This window comes from Canis lupus, chromosome 2 (assembly GCF_011100685.1).
Source record: "Canis lupus familiaris isolate Mischka breed German Shepherd chromosome 2, alternate assembly UU_Cfam_GSD_1.0, whole genome shotgun sequence".
Classification (NCBI taxonomy): Eukaryota; Metazoa; Chordata; class Mammalia; order Carnivora; family Canidae; genus Canis; species Canis lupus.
This window is the reverse complement of record NC_049223.1, coordinates 46,079,471-46,099,134: the sequence shown is the minus strand read 5'-3', so window position 1 is coordinate 46,099,134 and position 19,664 is coordinate 46,079,471. Positions and strand designations below refer to the sequence as shown.

The 19,664-nt window shown below is 39.0% G+C and overlaps 1 protein-coding gene and 2 long non-coding RNA genes across 12 annotated transcripts in view; 2 read left to right on the top strand and 1 right to left on the bottom strand.

Annotated features, from left to right (window-relative positions):
- PDE4D (phosphodiesterase 4D) overlaps nt 1-19,664 on the top strand; it is a 1,400,346-nt gene that overhangs the window by 332,519 nt on the left and 1,048,163 nt on the right. The window lies entirely within an intron of this gene.
- Nucleotides 12,915-19,664, top strand: part of LOC111094479 — a 37,653-nt gene continuing 30,903 nt past the window's right edge. Inside the window, exon 1 of the long non-coding RNA XR_005355566.1 lies at nt 12,915-13,035. This is a non-coding gene — a long non-coding RNA (uncharacterized LOC111094479). The remainder of the gene's footprint in view (nt 13,036-19,664) is intronic.
- The window catches only part of LOC111094478, a 113,305-nt gene continuing 109,513 nt past the window's right edge, over nt 15,873-19,664 (bottom strand). For both annotated transcript variants that reach the window (XR_005355564.1, XR_005355565.1), the window contains one exon: nt 15,873-15,973. This is a non-coding gene — a long non-coding RNA (uncharacterized LOC111094478). The remainder of the gene's footprint in view (nt 15,974-19,664) is intronic.

Below are 19,664 nucleotides of genomic sequence, written 5' to 3'. Positions count from 1 at the left end.
CTCTTTAACTTGTCCTGGAAGAATCAGCATCCTAAGACTTACTTATCTCTCAAAGACTGCTACTTAGGTAAGGATTTGGGTTTCCCATCTAGTAGTATTTTCATGGTTGGCTCAGAATAAGGCCGTGTTCTCTAGATAAAGCCCCTTGTGTTTCTCATTAAATGCTAGGGTTTCACTGTAGGTGTCAGCCATTACTTACATGTATATCCTGCCATAAGTTCCCAACAGCAGATGTGTCCTTGCACTTAAGTATTGCAAGGAGAAAAAAATAAATAAAAAAAAAATATTGCAAGGAGAAAATGTAATTGTTGAAGACAGTAGTTTTGAACCTGAAGTCTTTGGAAAGTTTTCAAGGAATGCTTGGACTTTGAGAAATGGTGTGCAAAGTTGTAATGACTCATTTGTACATTATCCTGGGAAGTACCTACACAGCTTTTATTGATGGCTTAAAGGGACCAAAAGGACTTACCCCCATATGCAAGTTCAGAGCTGCTTTTTGGTGGTGGGGGGCAATAAAGCAGCCATTTGAACATCGCACATTGTAGCCAGCCTCCAAACTGGCCTCCACTGGTCCCCTTTGACATTATACTGTGTTGATCTCTGTGCCTAGTAAAATGTAGCAGAAGTAATGGCATGTGACTTTTGAGATGGGGTTATAAAGGACTGTGATATCTACCTTGAGTGTTGGCTCACTCATCCTCTGATCACTCATTCTGGGGAAAGCCGGCTGACAACTCATGAAGACCTCAGACCACCTATGAAGAAGCTGATGTGATGAGGCTTAGAGGCATCTGGCTAACAGCCAGCAAGGAACAGATGCCTGCCAGCAACTGGGTGATTGATTGTGGAAGGGTTCTCCAGCCCTGGTTGAGCCTTTAGGTGACTTCTTTTTTTTTTTTTTTCTAAAGAGAGGGAGGCAAACCAATTAACGGATTCTTTTTTTTTTTTTTTTTTAATTTATGATAGTCACAGAGAGAGAGAGAGAGAGGCAGAGACCCAGGCAGAGGGAGAAGCAGGCTCCATGCACCAGGAGCCCGACATGGGATTCGATCCCAGGTCTCCAGGATCGCGCCCTGGGCCAAAGGCAGGCGCCAAACCGCTGCGCCACCCAGGGATCCCAGCCTTTAGGTGACTTCTATCCTGGTTGGCAGCTTGACTGCAACTTCCCGAAAGACCGTAACTACAACCACCTAGCTAAGCTAGTAAGTTGTTAAGCTGCTACATTTTGGGATAATTTATTATATAGCAGTACATATCTAGATACCTACTGCACATTACCCTGACTAATCATGATAAAAAGAAAAATGATTATAAGAAAATGATGTGTTCATAAAATGCTAGTCTTCCCTGTTAGTCCTGGGAAATTAGAGCTGGAAATAAGAACGTGCAAGTCACTGCTCCTTTCTTCCTGTTGGTAAGGAGTGAAGTGTGGCCCATTCACACCCAGTAGTCAGTAACAATTGTGAGCCATGCTGCAAGGAGCAACTTCCCCATCAGAAATAAACAAGATTTCTTTATTTCCTTCTACAAGGCACCAGCTTTCAAATGTATCCCGGGGAAATCTTATATTTCCTCTGAGCATAATCAATTCAACAGAGAATTCATGCTTTGCCAGTGATCATGGGAGGTACTGATGTAATCTTTTTTTTTTTTTTTTTTTAAGCTGTAAGTGTTCTTCTAGTTTTCCAGTAGGTTTCATGGCTACCGGTTTCCTGTAGTAGTGGCTTGCTTAAATGATGGGACACTTGAATGCTGCTTGTGCAGGTGACACTCTACAAAGAAGAAACTTTCAAGTTGAAGTGGAAAAAAGAAGAAAGCAGCTTGATTCTGTGATTATTGGACATAGGAAAGAACTAAAAATTCAGTAAAATAAGCACTGTTACTTTCAGTGAAAGTAGCTTAATAAAATGGATGGATTCTGCAAAGAGCAACAGTTGTTATCTTTTTCTTGCTTTGATTGGGGTTCCTTCATTATTAGGAACCTAGTTGATCCAGTTCTTGGGCTGCGAGGAGCATTTTTCTAAAGCGGTATTTTAAAACTGTAGGGACTCATTAGTGAAATGTGCAACTAATCATTTGATTTAATCTTATCTTAAAATTAAGGAGAACAAAACATTTCACAGTATAACATAATACAGTAAGTAATTTTTTGGTTTAGTTTTTTAAAGCTCCATGTATACTTTTATGTCTGTATGTACTCTATACAATTTAAAAAGGTTTTTTTTTTTTTAACTATGGCTTGTAGTCAGAATGCTTGAGAGTCCTTGTTCTATAGCATTTTTATTATAGAAAATAAAATCTGGATTTTGGGAAATATGCCAGCAATAGACTATTTCATGATAGGGTGGGAGGATGGGAAATGGTGACAATACCGCACAGGATGGAGTAGGCTGTCCTGAAGAGAATGCAGATTTCCCTCCCAGTCATTCTGGAAAGTTCCCAATCTGTAAGGAATGCACCATTTTAAAGGAGTGTGATGTCTGAAGCAAGGAGCTTTTTCCTTTCACTGGTGCCAGGGGGACCTGAGACTGGTCTATGAAATAGAGAACAGGCTGATGTAGTTCCTGGCCACACAGCAGCGACCATGAACAAGCACAGTTGTCATCCATGGCAGTAGTAGCCAGTGAGAGTGCTTGCAGAGCTTTCAGGACCAAGAAGGCATACTTCAGGCCCTCTAGCAAGTGGAGAGAGGAATTGAGGCTGACCCTTAGACAAAGGGAAAGTAGTGTTCCTTCAGTAAGACTGGGTAGGGAGCACTGGGGGCAGAGCAGAGCAAGCTGTACTCAAGAGAATGGGGGCCATTCTCACAGAGTTAGCAAGACCAAAGAACTGGAAGGAATGTTCCAGAGTCCATGAGGCAGGATTCTAGAAAATACCAAGAAGGAACTGGCTGAGTCATGGGAGCCAGGAGGGAGCCTCTTAGTGGAAAGCTAGTTTCCAGCAAATGAATTCATGCTGGCTGTCAAGAAGGAGATGTTAGAGCTACAGTAAGTGATCTCCTTTAATCCTAAAAGTTCTGGACTTCATGCCGCTCCTGTAGGAGGAGGGTTTCAGGGCAGACTATGAAGTTATCTGAATGTAGAAGGGCTGTGGTGATTATTTGCTTAGCACTTGATGCTGAGAAAGAAATACATAGAGAGAAGTGACCATGATCTAAGGTCAGCCCAAGCTCACAGTCATCCTCACAACTAAAATAAGTCTCTGAGCTTATAGTGTTAGCAGTAGCCCTCTTTCTTTGAGTTGGGCATTATGTTTTCCTTGGGACCTCCTCTAAAGTGTTAAAGTAGTGTGAGGGGTAATATTAAGTTGGTAATATACTTTTGCATCAACGAGTGAATCCGATTCTTTTCTCAAGTGAGTAGCAGATCACTGAGTTCTTGTTGGAGAAGGGAAACTAGGTGAAGAAAAGAGTCAGTGAGGACATTCTTTGCTACTTTGCAATTTTCCTAAGGGTCTGGTCTAGGCATTAGGTTTGTACAAATGGCTATAACTGAACTTGGACACTACAGCTTTCTCCTGCAGACTATTTCTGGGGAGTAGGAGGAGGGGAATAAGGCTATGACTACAAGGAAGAAATCATGCATGATATAGAAGTAGATTAACTGGGGATCCCTGGGTAGCGCAGCGGTTTGGCGCCTGCCTTTGGCCCAGGGCGCGATCCTAGAGACCCGGGATCGAATCCCACATCAGGCTCCCGGTGCATGGAGCCTGCTTCTCCCTCTGCCTGTGTCTCTGCCTCTCTCTCTCTCTCTCTCTCTGTGACTATCATAAATAAATAAAAATTAAAAAAAAAAAAAAAGAAGTAGATTAACTGACCACACATATTATAGGACATCTGCTAGGTGCTAAGTTTTGTGCTCAGCAAGAAACATAATTCCTCTGTAATTTATAAACCAGTGGAAATATAGACACTCTCAAAAATATATCTAATAATAAAATGCAAGTAGGTTTCTTATTTACATGATATTTAGATAGGTTTTAGATAAAAAAAGATTTAGCCAGAAATTACACAATGTTGCTATTTTCCTGAATCAAATGCCAAATATCTCACATCGCGACCTCAAGTACTCCTGCTGAAGAACATAAACACCTTTATTCGTTCATTTGGTATTTCACCAGCTATATTGAGTACCAGCGATAAAGGCTCTGTGCTAGGTACTTAGGGGGACAGGATGTCTGGAAACTAAAACTCTCCAAATATCTCTCCAAATTTTGTGAAATTTGAAAGCTAGGAAAAGGTTGATTTGGGTCAAACAAGATTCTTAAGAAAAAGCAAAGTAATTGTAAATATGCTAATCCTCCATAGATTGCATTCCACAGGAATGTAGAAATGGTCCTTAAGTAAATTAGAGCTGGAGAGGACTTTGGTAATTATATTCTCTTCCTTGTAGCTTGCCCAGCAATTAGGAAGCAAGGGTGATTTGTATTGAGGTCTCATAAATAAACATATAGCTTGCTGGCCCCTAAAGATAAAAAAAAAAAGTCATTCTTGAGTGTGTTACATGCAGGGCTCAGAGGTGAGTGATGACCCTCTTGTCACCCTGACACAATATATCAGCTTCCTTAAACTAAGAATTACAGTGACTTCACTGATACACTTATATAGAGTTATTACCAGGACTTGGCATAAACCAAGCTTATTGAAATCGTGTCTCAGGGAAGAACATATGCTACCATTAAGAAGTCGTGATAGAACAACTGTAACCTCCTAAGGTAAAGCTTGTTGAGAATATTCATGTTTGCTTTCATATACGAGTCCATTATTTATGCGGAATAATTAATGCTTCTATAGATGCGCATTCCAGGTGAGGTTCTTAAACCTTTTACTACTTCCATCCTCTGACTTATTGGCTATTTCAAGGTTGGGAAAATTCTATTTTATTTTTTACTTCAAAAATTTTTAAGATTTTATTTATTTGACACACGGTGAGAGAGAGACAGAGAGAGAGAGAGAATGAGCAAGGGGAGCAGCAGGCAGAGGGAGAGAGAGAAACAGGCTCCCCACTGAGCAGGGAGCCTGATGCTGGGCTCAATCCCAGGACCCTGAGATCATGACCTCACCTGAAAGCAGACACTTAACCGACTAAGCCACCCAGGCACCCCAAGATTGAGAAAATTCTATTTGTGCATGAAATCTGTGATGACATTTAAATCGATCCAATTAATTCTTTGATCAGACGTATTGAGTCCCTGTTATGCAGAAAGTATACATTTGGTGCTACATGGTGTACACATTTGGACAGCCAAAATTCTGTCCCTTGAGGTGCTGAGGTCTGGTAAAGAAGAATGGAAAAGGCAAAGATAGCCAATTCCAAAGCTGAGAGAGCAAAGGAAGGTTGATTTAAGTTGGTGTGATCGTGGGATCCCTGGGTGGCGCAGCGGTTTGGCGCCTGCCTTTGGCCCAGGGCGCGATCCTGGAGACCCGGGATCGAATCCCACGTCGGGCTCCCGGTGCATGGAGCCTGCTTCTCCCTCTGACTGTGTCTCTGCCTCATTCTCTCTCTCTCTCTATGACTATCACAAATAAATAAAAATTAAAAAAAAAATAAGTTGGTGTGATCGGATGGGTAAATGGGGATATGAAGTGGGATTTGAGGAAAGGATAAATTCCAGTTGTTACCATTGGGGAGGAGGACCCTTCAAAGAAAAGTAACACAGTGAAGATGGCCAGAATGAGCTAGAACAAGGTTTGTTAATGGAATAGAGTGGAGCAGTTTGGAGCAGCCAAAGGTTATCTACTGGGGTGCTCCCTAGAAATTCCTGATGGCTGTCGCTGCATCTTGCTCCTCACAGTCCTGCCTGCTAGAGAGAGGGAAGCACTTTTCTCTTTAGAAATGACAACCAAGCATTTAGAAATGCTTTCCTCCTCCCAGGCATCAGGCAAATTTAATGTGGGATTTCTGTTGACAATGCCATAAACCTAGGGAGGTAATTGGCAATATTTAGTCAGCATATGAGAAGAGGGAGAAAGATTAGGAGATAAGTAGGGCTTTCAGAATTCCTCCAAATATGAAGAAGCAGGGTTAATAGCCAGCTCCTCTTTCCCAGTTTCTTTGAGATTGTGTGTCCAAAAGCCTTGTCTTGCCTCTGCACCCTGGAAAGGGCAACTGCCATTGGGATGCTGAGTAGAGGAACTTGGAATCTATTTCTTGGTCAGCTAGTCAGTGACCCCACATTTGCAGAGGATCCAGGGAGGAGCTAGGAGAGCTTTCACTGCTGGAATATTCCTGGGGTTGACGCTGAGTCAGAAGAATAAGCAAAGTGGTTTAGAAATCAGAACATTTCACCTCCTTGATTATTTATTCTCCCATCCTGACCTCTTAGCCTACCAAACCCTCCTTCTTGGTATAACTTTTGTTATTTAATGTTGCATCATACCTATTTTAATGTTAGGGAAAATTTGGGAGCATGGTGTACAAATTATATAAATGTAGCTGATAGTCTATCTTGATGGCAAGAGAAACTTTTTAATTATCTCTAACATAAGCAATCTTTTTTTTTTTTCTTATTATCTGGTACTTCTCAACCCTGTCTTCACATTAGAATTACTCCAAGAGCTTTTTTTTAAATCTATCTTTATTTGAGAGAGACAAAGAGATAGAAAAATCTGATTCCCCACTGAGTGCAAGACTCAGTGCTTGATCTGATGACCTGACCTGAAATCAAGTCAGACGCTTAACAGACTGGTCCCCCCACAGGGGCCCCTACTCCAAGAGCTTTAAAAAATTTTCAATTCTCAGGGGCATTACACCAGAACCTGGGGGTAGGACTCAGGCAACAGCATTCTTAAGGCTCTATACGCAACTCCAGTGTGCAGCTGGAGTTAACCAGGGTTTTAAACGTCTTGAGAATGAATAATAAACCCAAACTGGTAGTGGGTGAAAATATATATGCATCTCATGTGTAAGTAAGCATCAAATTATTAACAGTTCTCAACAAATGTATTTCCATTTTAAAAATAGTCTTTTAAGGAATGGACTTCATAAATTTGTTATAGAATATTATTTCAGCGATGTCTCTGTTAGTAACGTGAAGCATATTGCATATAAACTGTCTGGAGACCGTGGCATTATTTGCAAACATGCCAGAGAATACAGCAGATTTTACAAAGGTTTATGAAAACAATATGCTTCATTTTTGTTAGTATAGAAACAGCTTCAAAATTAGCCTCCTGTTGAACAGAAAGCTCAGAGAGTAGAAATGAGGAGTCTGATTCCTGTTCATTCCCAGCTACTGTGAGAATCCCCTATTTTCAAGACTCACAACATCTTTAGCTGTTTCTCCTCTTGCCTGCTTATCTAATCAAATGCAAGATCTATTGAATCTAACTACAAGTTCCTCTTACACATTCATTATTTCTCCACTCTGTGGTCACTATCAGACTCTTACTACCTTTTCTTTGGTGACTGTCATACGCTGCCCCCCTGGTTTTTCTTACACAGAGCTCTGAGCCTGGAGATTGGAGAGTATCATGTCTTTGCTTACCTTTTGTGGCTCTCCACTGGCCACAAAAATATCACAGCACATCAGCCAGGCATTCAAGCTCTCCAGTAGCTGCCTCCCGGCCTTTATCCAAAAAACTACTCTCATTTGTACATGATCCTGTGGAACTGACTGGGCTGCTCATATGTGGCTGTTTTCTCTTGTTCTCAGGACCCTCTTGCGTGCTGGTATTTTTGCCGATGCCCAAATCCTATCCAGTACAGAAGGCTCAAGCTTCATCTCATTCACGGAACCCTAAGCCTCGCAGCTAAAACACTCTTTTCCTACTGTGATTCCATTACAGCACTTTATCTGGACCACTTTTAAAATATTTCCAAAAGTGCCTTAATCGTTTCTCTGTTTACTTCATAAAATGAGAACAATAGCACCTACTGGAAAGATGGCTTGTGAAGAGTATGGGTCATGGATGGAAAGAGCCCAGTGCACAGTAAATAGACAATTTTTACCTAGTCTTTCCTCTTTTTCCTCCTTCCCTCCTCTTCTTTCCTTCCTTACTTCTTTTCCCCTTGACTTCCTTCCATCTTTCTTTTACATACTTGCTTTGTTGTCCATTGTAACTTTGTCATTTCCTTGTGGGCAGGGTCTTGTGACTGGTCAAGTCTCAATTTTCACACAGTACTTACAGCCATGTGTTGCACATGTAGGGATGCATGCACCTGTTTCACATGAAAGGCCCCAGTGTTCATGACTTGCTGTAGAAATTATGATCAGGCTCAGAAGAGTTATCATTCAGAAACCCAGTTGTGTCTGTGATAAACACTGGATGTTACAACTGATAAATTATTGACTACTACATCTGAAACTAATGATGTACTATATGTTGGCTAATTGAATTTAAGTTAAAAATTTTTTCTTAAAAATATTAAATATTATCAAGTTAGATAACTAATTTAGGTGAAACTGCTTCTGAGCAATAGGCATGGATTCAAACCCATGCCTCTCCAATTTGGAAGGAGTACACCAGGATTACTTAGATTACCTCCAAGATGGTATTTGCGTGGGGGCTATCATTGCTGATAATCCTTGTTTTGTTTTGTTTACTGTGATCTGGGCCACAGGAGGACAAGACATAGACATGGCAGTAAGTTGGTGAAAAAGAATTCTGAAGAGGGAGCTAGGACTGGGTAGCACAGGCCTGGAGTGTGAAGGGAGTAAGCAAACTGGTTATTACCCTATCTGTACTCTTCTCATGTTTACTCTGGAATCCTAAAAGTCCTAAAGCAAAGCCTGCCGTGGCTGCTAACCTTAGCACCAGAACAGGTCAGTGACCTCACAAGAAGCTAGGACAGATTCCTTCTTCCTACTCTCTTTTTCATTTTATTTGCCATGCATTCTTGTTTTCCTGTGGCCAGAAGTTGCTCTCTTCCCAAGGATGTTCTCTGCTAGATGCAGAATGGTTATTTTCTGCACCTGTAGGATTCTCCCAATGATATTGGTTCAGAGGGTCTACTTCCATAGTTGCTGTTGAGGGCACAGCAAATCCTGCCACTACATTGCTTGCCTCCACCCATCACCCAAGATGAAAGAACAGGTTCTGTCCCTGAGGAATTTGGATTTGGGAGACATGGATTCTGTTCTCTGTTTCCTGGGACTCAACATGGAAGGGCCAATTCTCAGAGAAAGAAGAGAGTGAAATTGATATGCCTGGGATGCACACATGAGAGACTATAAACTCCAGGGCAAAAAAAAAAAGAGACAGAGATATAGCTGCCTGGATTTCTGACAGCTTTCCAGTTGAGTTCTAATCCCACAGGAAACTTGACTGCTTTCTTAGTTTTCATTTCTAGACAATAATCCTATAACTCTTTTTTAAGATTTTATTTATTAATTTATTCATGAGAGACAGAGAAAGAGGGAGGCAGAGACAGAGGGAGAAGCAGACTCTCTGTGGAGCAGGGAGCCCAATGTGGGACTCCATCCCAGAAGTCTGGGATCACAACCTGAGCTGAAGGCAGACACCTAACCAACTGAGCCAGTGAGGTGCTCAATCCTGTAACTTTTTAATAAATTCCTCCTTTCAGCATAAGCTAGCATGAGTGGGTTTTGTTTGTTACAGCCAAACAGTCCTCTAAGGAAGTTAACCTGTTTTTAAAGATTTTTTATTTATTCATGAGAGACACACACACACACACACAGAGAGAGAGAGAGAGAGAGAGAGAGAGAGAGAGGCAGAGACACAGGCAGAGGGAGAAGCAGGCTCCATGCAGGGAGCCTGACGTGGGACTCAATTCCGGGTCTCTAGGATCACACCCTGGGCTGAAGGCAGCGCTAAACCACTGAGCCACCCGGGCTGCCCAAGTTAACCAATTTTTAAACCATTCTGAAAGTTCAGACTTAATGTACTTTTTTGCTCAAGATGAGTCATTAATCTGTGTTGAGTCCCCATGATGCCATTCTTTATGAGGATCTACATTTGACCTCTAGGATGTATTTTGTAGTCCTTAATGTCTTTTGTACATAATTGATTATTTATGGAGTTTTATGATACCTTAAATACTTTGGATGCATAACAAACACATTTAATTTAATATTTCAATTCTGCAATATTTGTACTAGGTCACCTCTTCTATTCTTACTGGCCACAATCATATTATCATATTTATTCCTTCCTTCCCTCCTTCTATTCACTCCCTCCTCCCTCTTCCCTTCCTTTCTTTTCTTTTCTTTTCTTTTCTTTTCTTTTCTTTTCTTTTCTTTTCTTTTCTTTTCTTTTCTTTTCTTCTTTCTTTTCTTTTCTTTCCTGTGTTATCAGAGAGAAGACCAAAGAGTTGGTAATTAGAAGCAATCTTCATCCAACTTAAGAATAAACTGAATCCAGTCACCTAACCTCTCAGAATCAAATAAAGTGAGGAGTCCCTTCCAGCATGACAATTTTATGATCAGTGATTCTGTCTCCATTCTGGAATATACCATGTAATGATAGAAATTACTTGAGGCTTTGTTCAGAATACTCATTTCCCAAACTTATTTGACTATGGAATTTTTTTTTACATGATTCTGTATGCATAGAATACCAGCAATAGCTCATGGGATATAATCTGCATTTGGACTAAAGAGGACAAAAAAATGGTCTATGACAAATGAATTGCTTCAAGAAATGATAAATTCATATTGTAACTCAATTATAGGACCAAAATTATACAAATTCAATAAATAAGTCATTATTATTATTATTAGAAAAATTTAAAAAGACAAAAGTAGTTGAAATAAGACAGGCTCCATAGCAAAGAGCAATGGCTATTAAGAGGCAATGGTATCAGTACAATTAGTGGGTAAATACTACTGAAGCATTGATATTTAAGTTTTACCTCATGTGTTGATTATTTCTGTAATTTCCTGGGTTTCTTTCACTTTTTAGAATGCAGATTCTTGCATGATAATAATAATTATACATGTCTGCTTAAGGACCTTAAATATCTTTTACAGGAAACAATGTTACTGAACATTTTTTTCTTGGGACACTCAACATTTTGCAGTTTGAGAAAAGCTGACATAGTTGAACCCAAACACTATATAGATTTCTAATAAATAACCTATTTTTCCTTTCTCTTCCTTCAATTGCCCACGTACTTGAATGTGCATCTATTATATTGATTTATTGTTTTATGGTCTTTTGTATTCTGTGACATTATGCATCTTTTTTAGCACAGTGAGTCTGGCCCAGCAATTTTTAGATGTCAATGGCAGTGGCCCTTGAATAGGTTTAACCTTACCTTAGCACATTATATCCTTTAAGAATAGTCTTGCTATTTAAGGGATTTTCACTGAAACTAGTATGTATGATAATGTATAATGCCTCCTATTAAGAACTTGGAATGTGTGCATTAAAAGAGTTACAAATTGCCCTTAATCATTGGTTTCTTGTTTCTTTTCATATCCTTGGAAAAAACCTGATGGCTGTAGCCCTGCCATTTTGTGACTAATCCTTCATGTAATAAACCTAAGCTTCAATTATCTTGAGTGAATCGGTCTATTTGGGAAACCCTTTGACTTAGTGCTGAATTGTATTTCGTACACAAGGAGCCAAATCTCATGATGCAGCTACAGCAGTGTGTAACAGCAGCTTCATCATTTTGGAGTTTTAAACTTCTACCTTCAGGGATAAATATATTGATCCTAGAACTGTCAGAGCTCCCAAGATCTCATTGCAAATACTTCAGTGAGCAGAGATGTACTAAGATGGAGAGATTGCTAATTTCCAGAAGTGGAATTACTGAGTTAAAATATAATGCTGCTATCAGCTTTAAAAGTCCTTGATGGCACAATTTCACTATCCTCAACACAGTTTTATTAGATCCATTAAAAACAACAGTTTGAATGTAGATGCCAACATTATGATGATGACTAGTAATTGGAAGCAGCTACTTATAGTACTTATATACTAGTCCATTTTTCTTACCATTTATACTAATATTAATTGTTGTGGTTTCAATCTTGGCTACAGAGAGCACATAGCATGGTTTAGTAAAGGTTGGCTCCCATTCATAGACATTTCAGAAATGCCTAGGGGCGCCTGGCTGGCTTGGTCAGTGGAATGTGTAACTTTTATTTTTAAAGATTTTATTTATTTATTTGGGAGAGAGAGCACAAGAAAGAGGGAGGGAGAAGCAGACTCCCCAGTGAGCAGGGTGCCTGATGTGGGACTTGATCCCAGTACTCTGGGGTCATGACCTGAGCCATCCAGGTGCCCCAAACGTATAACTCTTGATCTCAAGGTTGTGGGTTTGGGGGTAGATATTACTTAAAAATAAAGTCTTTTTTAAAAAAAGAAAGAAATGCCTAGAAATCTAGGCTACAGAGGATATACACACACACTTAAGTTCAGTCAGAAAGCATTTAGTTCAAAGACCAATATGACCAATGATTGAAACTTATCTGTGTATCACTCTCCCTGAGTGTTATAAGGAGGAAAATGATTCTTTAGAATAACTGCAGACATTTCCAGGTTCCAAAAAAGAGAAAAATAAACATCATGGAGAATATAGATATGGAATTGCAGGGCTACCAGCAGTCAAGAGTGGTGGAAAATTTTGGACTAGTTCAATAAAATTATGTAGATATGAGATGGATTGAAGAAACATAGCTCCACACATTGACTAGTTCCTGATGTGTCACACATTGTTCCTTGGCTACGTCCTGCTCAACACTTTTTTTTTTTTTTCCTGCTCAACATTTTAAAGAGCGGTATGACTTATGACAAAGATCAGTGCTAATCAACTTTGTGGATATTTCAAATTCAAAGGACTGGGTAACAGTTTTTTTTTTTTTTTAAGATTTTATTTATTCATGAGAAACACACACAGAATGAGAGAGAGAGACAGAGACAGAGACACAAGCAGAGGGAGAAGCAGGCTCCATGCTGGGAGCCTGATGCAGGATTCCATCCCAAGATTCCAGGACCACGCCCTGGGCTGAAGGGCTAGCTAAACCACTGAGCCACCCAGGGATCTCCTAGGTGACAGTTCTTAATTTTGACAACAAAATAACTTGATGGGCAAGAAGTAACAAGGCCATGTCTAAAAGAAATTAAATGTAAGTCCTGATTCAGGCTTCATAAAAGAAAAATAATAGCTGAAGTACAGGGTGAGAAAGATCTTATTAGGTAGTTCTTATGAAAAAAAAGTAGTTAATTAGAAGTTCTGTATCAACTGACAGTGTGATAGATTTGTCCAAATTCTTCTAAATGGAATCTTTCTGTTCTTGAAAAAGAATCAACTTTAACTGAAATATTGTTGCTCAGACAAGGAAGTTAGCAGTCATTCGTTGTGTCCTAACAATAGTCAGACCACCTCTAGAATGTCTTGTTCCTTGCTAGGTTTGAGCACTTTTCCAGAGTGTAATCTGTAGAATAGTTCTTAGAATGTTAATGTGTTATGAGGAGGGAAGGTGTAGAGTTAAAGAAGCTTGGAAAGGATGGGTTGTTTGACAAATTCAAAAGGTATCTTTCTGGAATTACTTCTCAGAGTCTTTAATGTGTGAGTATACCTTTGGCTGTCCAAGGCGAGAGGAGGATACAGGGAGGCCTGGAGGAAATGTCCTAGCCTGGTGTCCCAGAATGATTTATATTCATCTCAAACTACTGTACTTCCATTCTACCTCTATCCCTTGACCCTTCTTCCAAGACTATGATCCTGTCATCACCACTTCCACCACTATTTCGATTCTTGCCTTCTCAAATGGCTCCTTCACTCCTTCCCTCAGATGCAGAAGTGTTCTGTTCCATAAAAAACATTTTCATTTTGCTTCTTCTTCTATGTACTTATTGTCTTTCTTCTTCCTCCTACTGCTTTTGGTATTTGATGCTTCCCCACTGCTCATCCTTACTCCCCACCCCTCCACTGTTTTTGAGCAAAGGATATTTTCTTTTACATAGATAATTTTGCCGACTAGTATTCCATAGGCCATGCCTGGAGGCATGCTCAATTAGAAATGTTTAGAAGAGACATCTGAAAATCAAGGCCTCCGAAAATCAGATATTTACCTTTCAATAGTTGAGGGTTTTTTCAATGAGAAAGGGAGTAGAATTATTCTAGCTCGTTGTAGAGTTTACTATCCTTTTGTGTGTATGTGTGTATGACCTAGATTCATCTGGCAGACTGGGTAAGCCTATGAATGCTTTCTCAATATAATGTCTTTAAGTATAAAGGAAAATTATAGGATTAAAAAGGAAAACAATTATACTGATATAAATTATCAGAATATTAAACACAGTTTTGGTATAGTGGTATGTGTGCATATTTATTAAATAACTAATAAGATCTAGTATGTCTATGTTATTTTGGAATGTTTACAACATGTCTAATGAGATGAGAAAATATTTGTGATTTCCATTAGTGACAAAATTACACAATTATGGGTTATTGACTGTATTCATAATTGAAGTACATGCTACTTTTCTTTTAGAAGTTAGTAAAAATATAGATGTAATGATTTTCATCCATATTTATAGACTTTCTGAATTCTTTGTGGACCCCAGGTTAAAGAGCACTGCTTTAAATGGTAGAACATAGAGTTGCAAGCAGTCAGATGGAAGCTCATTAAGAAACATTTTATAACTGAGTTGTCATAGAGTAACAGAAGGGACTTTCTCATGAAGTGGTGATCTACTTGTCAGTGGAAATATTCATTTAGCAACTGCGTAACAAAGAGAACTGAGAATCTTGTAGCATAACGCTAATTCATATTAGCTAACATCTTTTGAGTGCTTACCAGTTTTCAGGCACTGGATTAGGAGCAATTTATGTGTCTGCTCAAATTACTTGAATAGTATTTTAAACATAGTGAAAAGTGAACTATCCAGTACTAAACTTTGTGCCTTTGGTATACTGATATTATTTATATTAGAAATTCAACTGCATCACTTTTAAAAAACCATGTCCTCATCACCATTATTTCACCAGCAAGCATCTCTGGCATATTGTGAACTCCAAATATATGCCTAAAACATGAATAAATGAGTATAATTGTCTGATTTGTGGGGTTTTTTTAAAAATTCTTACTTAAACATACCAGGTAATTGAGTATAATGTACTAAATTCTATTTTTTTCTACTGAAAACAATTATAGTTAAATTTACCATTTGTAATGCGGGAAGGAATTGTCTCAATTAGTATAAAATTCATCAGGTTGTGTAAATTCTTTCTGGAATAGGATAGTATATAAGTAAATAAGCAGCAAAAATCTACAAAATATATGGAAAATTAGACTATTCTTTTAGAACGTTTTCTTATCATAATTGAGTGGGAGGTATAGAGATTTTTCATATAACTCTTGCTATCACTCATGCTTAGTCTCCCCCGTTATCAGCATCACAGGAAATGGGCATCTAAAGAAATGTTTTGTTTTAGGCAGCCCCCAAGATGACTTTCAGTGATCTCACCTCTCCATATTCACACATTTGTGTTTTCTCTTTCATATTGTCCCAGGGTTTATCTCTGCAACCACAGAACTTTCTTTGGAAATCATACTAACTTTGTTTTCACCAGGGTATTATTCTGCTGTAAGTCTGCCAATATTTGGTGATCTCTCAATAGGAAGCCGTTTCAATCAGCAGTACACATTATCTTGTTATATGCTGTTAAGCGTAGGGCAAAGAAGGATATTGCATTGTTTTGTCTTAGAGGTTTTTTTTTCTAGGTCATGTTTTTGTTATCTACATGACACAATAAAAAGAAAAGCAGGAGACCAAAGATTTTATACAATATTGGAATCTTTATGGGGCAACCCTGATTAATGGCCATAGTTAATACAAAACTCTTAACAACCACCATGAAATATGTTTTATTCATCACACTTGAAAAATCTTGGCTCTTAAAAGAAAAAGAAAAATCTTGACTCTGGGTTTGTTATTTTAACTTTATTTTTCAGAGTGAGATATAAGGGCAAGTTCAGTTTCACAGTTCTTCAACCAACCTGTGGATTCACATGGGGCCCCACATTAACATGGGCTCTGTAAATGATGTAGCTGATCCTAGAAAAAAGAGAGATAAAAATCAAATTACCATAGCAGAATTACTGATCACATACTTATATTTAGCCTGAAAAATACTGAGAACCCAGAAAACATCTCAATCGTGTTAGCAGTGCTTTCCTTCCTGCAGTTAACATTTCTTCCTTCCTGTAGAACTTTTTAGATCCCATCACTGTACCATTACTGGTCTTTTTTCCCCCCTCTCCAAAGGCTTAAAAAAGAAGTCTTCATTAAGCATATGCAGTATCCATTAGGTTTTCTCTAAAGATTCCCAGCATCTTTGCCAAGCTGTCATATGAGCATTTGCATATTTTGCATAGGATTACATAAACACATATTTTAAATGAATTTTTGTGTCTTTCTAAGCAAAGAATACATGTTATAAAAATCTAGAGTTTTCTTTTTCAATTTGAGATAACTACATTCTGCTTAATTACTGTTTAAGCCACTTTAACACAGTTTTGATGGAGAAAGTAACTGCCAGCCAAAGGAATGAAATGGAACGTTGTTTTCCTCTTCTGGTAAGAGTGTTGTTTAGTTTGAATTTACTTCAAATAAGTATACTGTTTGTCAGAAACAAAAAAACTTTACATTATTTTGACCCAAATATAAGGATATGCTTTGTAGTAAATTAACTACCATTTAGCTTTGAGTCTTCTATTCCTTGTCTTTGAAATACAATTTACTAGTGACTCAACAAGGGTTAGAATGTAATTGTGGGTTGAGAGATAAATGTTGCCTGAATTGCTTCTAAAGTAACCAGCCTTAGTGTATCAGAATAAATAATACTGACTACTCCAAGAGACAACTCCCCAAATCCCAATAGCTTCAACAAGTGAAGTGTAAAACTCATCTATGTAAAGTTAGTTCATATTTCTGGTTGATGGATTGCCTGCCACCTCGTCATTGAAACATCGGCATTTCTTCCTATGAAAATGTGGCATCATTGTCCTCTCAAGCTTCATACTTCTTTCACCAGGTGAATGGAGAAACCAGAGAAGTTTTCTCTAAGCAGGCCCAGATATGGAATAGATTGTTTCAGCTCCTCTTACATTCATATGTTCATGCATGGGAAATGTGGGCTAGATGTGATCCCAGAAGAGAGAGAAAGGATTTTGCTGACTCCCTGCCACTCTTTGATCAAGTGACACTGTGCCATATTCAAATTAATTTCTTTCTATAATCTTTTAAAAATGTGTTACATCCACATAATACTTACAACATGTGCCTGTTGGGACACCTGGGTGGCTCAGCAGTTGAGCGCCTGCCTTCAGCTCAGGGTGTGATCCTGGAGTCCCGGGATCGAGTCCCATATCGGGCTCCCTGCATGGAGCCTGCTTCTCCCTCTGCCTGTTTCTCTCTCTCTCTCTCTCTGTCTTTCATGAATAAATAAAATCTTAAAAAAAAATATGTGCCTGTTTCTTTTGGATGATATTATTCAGTAGACTTTTTCATTGATCTATCCTGGAGTCGTCTTTATTGACACAAGGTTATAGTTTTGGACAAGTTGGCCCAATCTCAGAACCTTAAATTGTATTATTTCAGATCTTTTCGAGGTAGTAAGTGAAGCCTTTCACAGTGTCAGTACTTGGATGTAGTCCCTCCCTTTGTGTTCTCACACCTCCTCTTTCTTGGTGTCATTTATATAACTACTTATTGGGTTTTCTTCTTTCATTTCTGACTCTCTTTCTCTATCTCTCTTTTAACTTGTACTTGGCCATCTAGTGTTGGAGGTTCTTTAAGCTTGGTTCTAGATCCTCTTTTTTTCCCAACCTTTATACCTTACATGCTTTTGTTTGTTTTAAAAGATTTTATTTATTTATTCACGAGAGATACAGAGAGAAGAGACAGGAAGAGGGAGAAGCAGGCTCCCTGCTTTTTTTTTTTTTTTTACTTTTTGGGAAGACTGATTACAAACTTTATTACAGAAAATGAATGCAGGATCCCTGGGTGGCGCAGCGGTTTGGTGCCTGCCTTTGGCCCAGGGCGCGATCCTGGAGACCCAGGATCGAATCCCACATCGGGCTCCCAGTGCATGGAGCCTGCTTCTCCCTCTGCCTGTGTCTCTGCCTCTCTCTCTCTCTCTCTGTGACTATCATAAATAAATTAAAAAATTAAAAAAAAGAAAAGAAAAAGAAAATGAATGCATCCAATGTCCCCAAATACATTTGTGACAAGAACAGACACACAGGAGACACAGACAATAGTTGCTGCATCATAGCCTTGCTCGTTCCAAAGGATAAAACATCATTCAAACATGGGGTGAGGGGGCTGGGAGAGAGCTGGTTAGAGAAAGGTACTGTCCTTTTGATTAAAAAATAATAATAAAGTAACAGGTTGGCATCGCGAGATCACATACTGTGGGCCCAGACTTGATTTCAGGAGTCCAGCACCACGCCCTGAGCCAGAGGCAGATGCTCAACCACTGAGCCACCCAGGCATCCCCTTACATGCTTTTGACTTTAATCATTGTTTATATGCCAAAGACGAACTAGTTTATATAGTTAGCTCATATTTACTCTTTAGGGCTCAGACCTGTATATCCTACTGCTCTCTTATGATTTCCTATTTGAATCCTACTTCATATCCAAAAAGTTCATGGTCTCTTCTCACTGTCAGCTTCACCATGCCTTACTTGTGTCCTCTTCCCCTTAGAGCTATGAATGACAGCATTCATCCAATTCTCTAACTTCATCCCCTCCCCTTAATTGCTTATCTGCCTTCTATCACTAAGATCTGTCCATTTTACCTTCTAGTTATTTGTTGGATTCATCTTTCTCATTTGATGAATTCATCATTCCTCTTTACTAGGGCCAGCTTATCTAAGCTGACATAACAACCTCTCTTCTGAACACAGTTAATAGCAGCCTCTATCCATTCCTTGGCATTCTGCTCTTGTCCCCTATCCAGCCTGTTGTCCACATTTTGGTCAGAGTCATCTTTTCAAAACACAAATCTAACCTTATCACTGGCCACACAGCCTTGACTTAACATCTGTGAATCATTTCCTATTGTTCTTAACACCATTAACATCTCCTCAGTGTAGTCTTCCAGGTCCTATATAATCAGAATCACGCTCTGTCTCCAGCATCTTCTCTGCCTTGTTCTGAAGCAGTCTCTGCCTTACTTTCTAAGTTCCATCTACATCGACTTTCCAGTCAATGCCTCAGGGCCTTTGCTCATGACATCCTCTCTCCCAGGAACACTTGACATTTTACCTAGTGAACTCTTCCGCATCTTAGAATCACCTTCTTAGAATCACCTTCATTGTGAAGCTTTCCCTGAACTTCTAGATACCCTATATACCCTATATATTTCCTTCACTGTACTTATTTAGTGTTTTTTAATCATAAGTGTGTTATTAACTGGTTAATATCTCTTATTTACTGGAGATGGTCTATTCCTTGTTACACTAGCACTGCTTAGAACAATATCTGCATCTATTATCTCTTTTTCGATAACCACTCCTTTTCGAATCCTAAACCCTACCCTACCACCTGGCACAGAGTAAGTCTAAAATAAATATTATTTAATTGAATTGGATGTTGATGGCTAGCATTTAGATACATTCATTGTAATGGCATATTTCACAAAATTGCCTTGTTGGCCAATCCAGTTGGCTAAAAAATACAAGTGTGCTATTTTGTTTCAGGCAGACACATGAAGATGCCATGCAGAGGACTTTCACTGG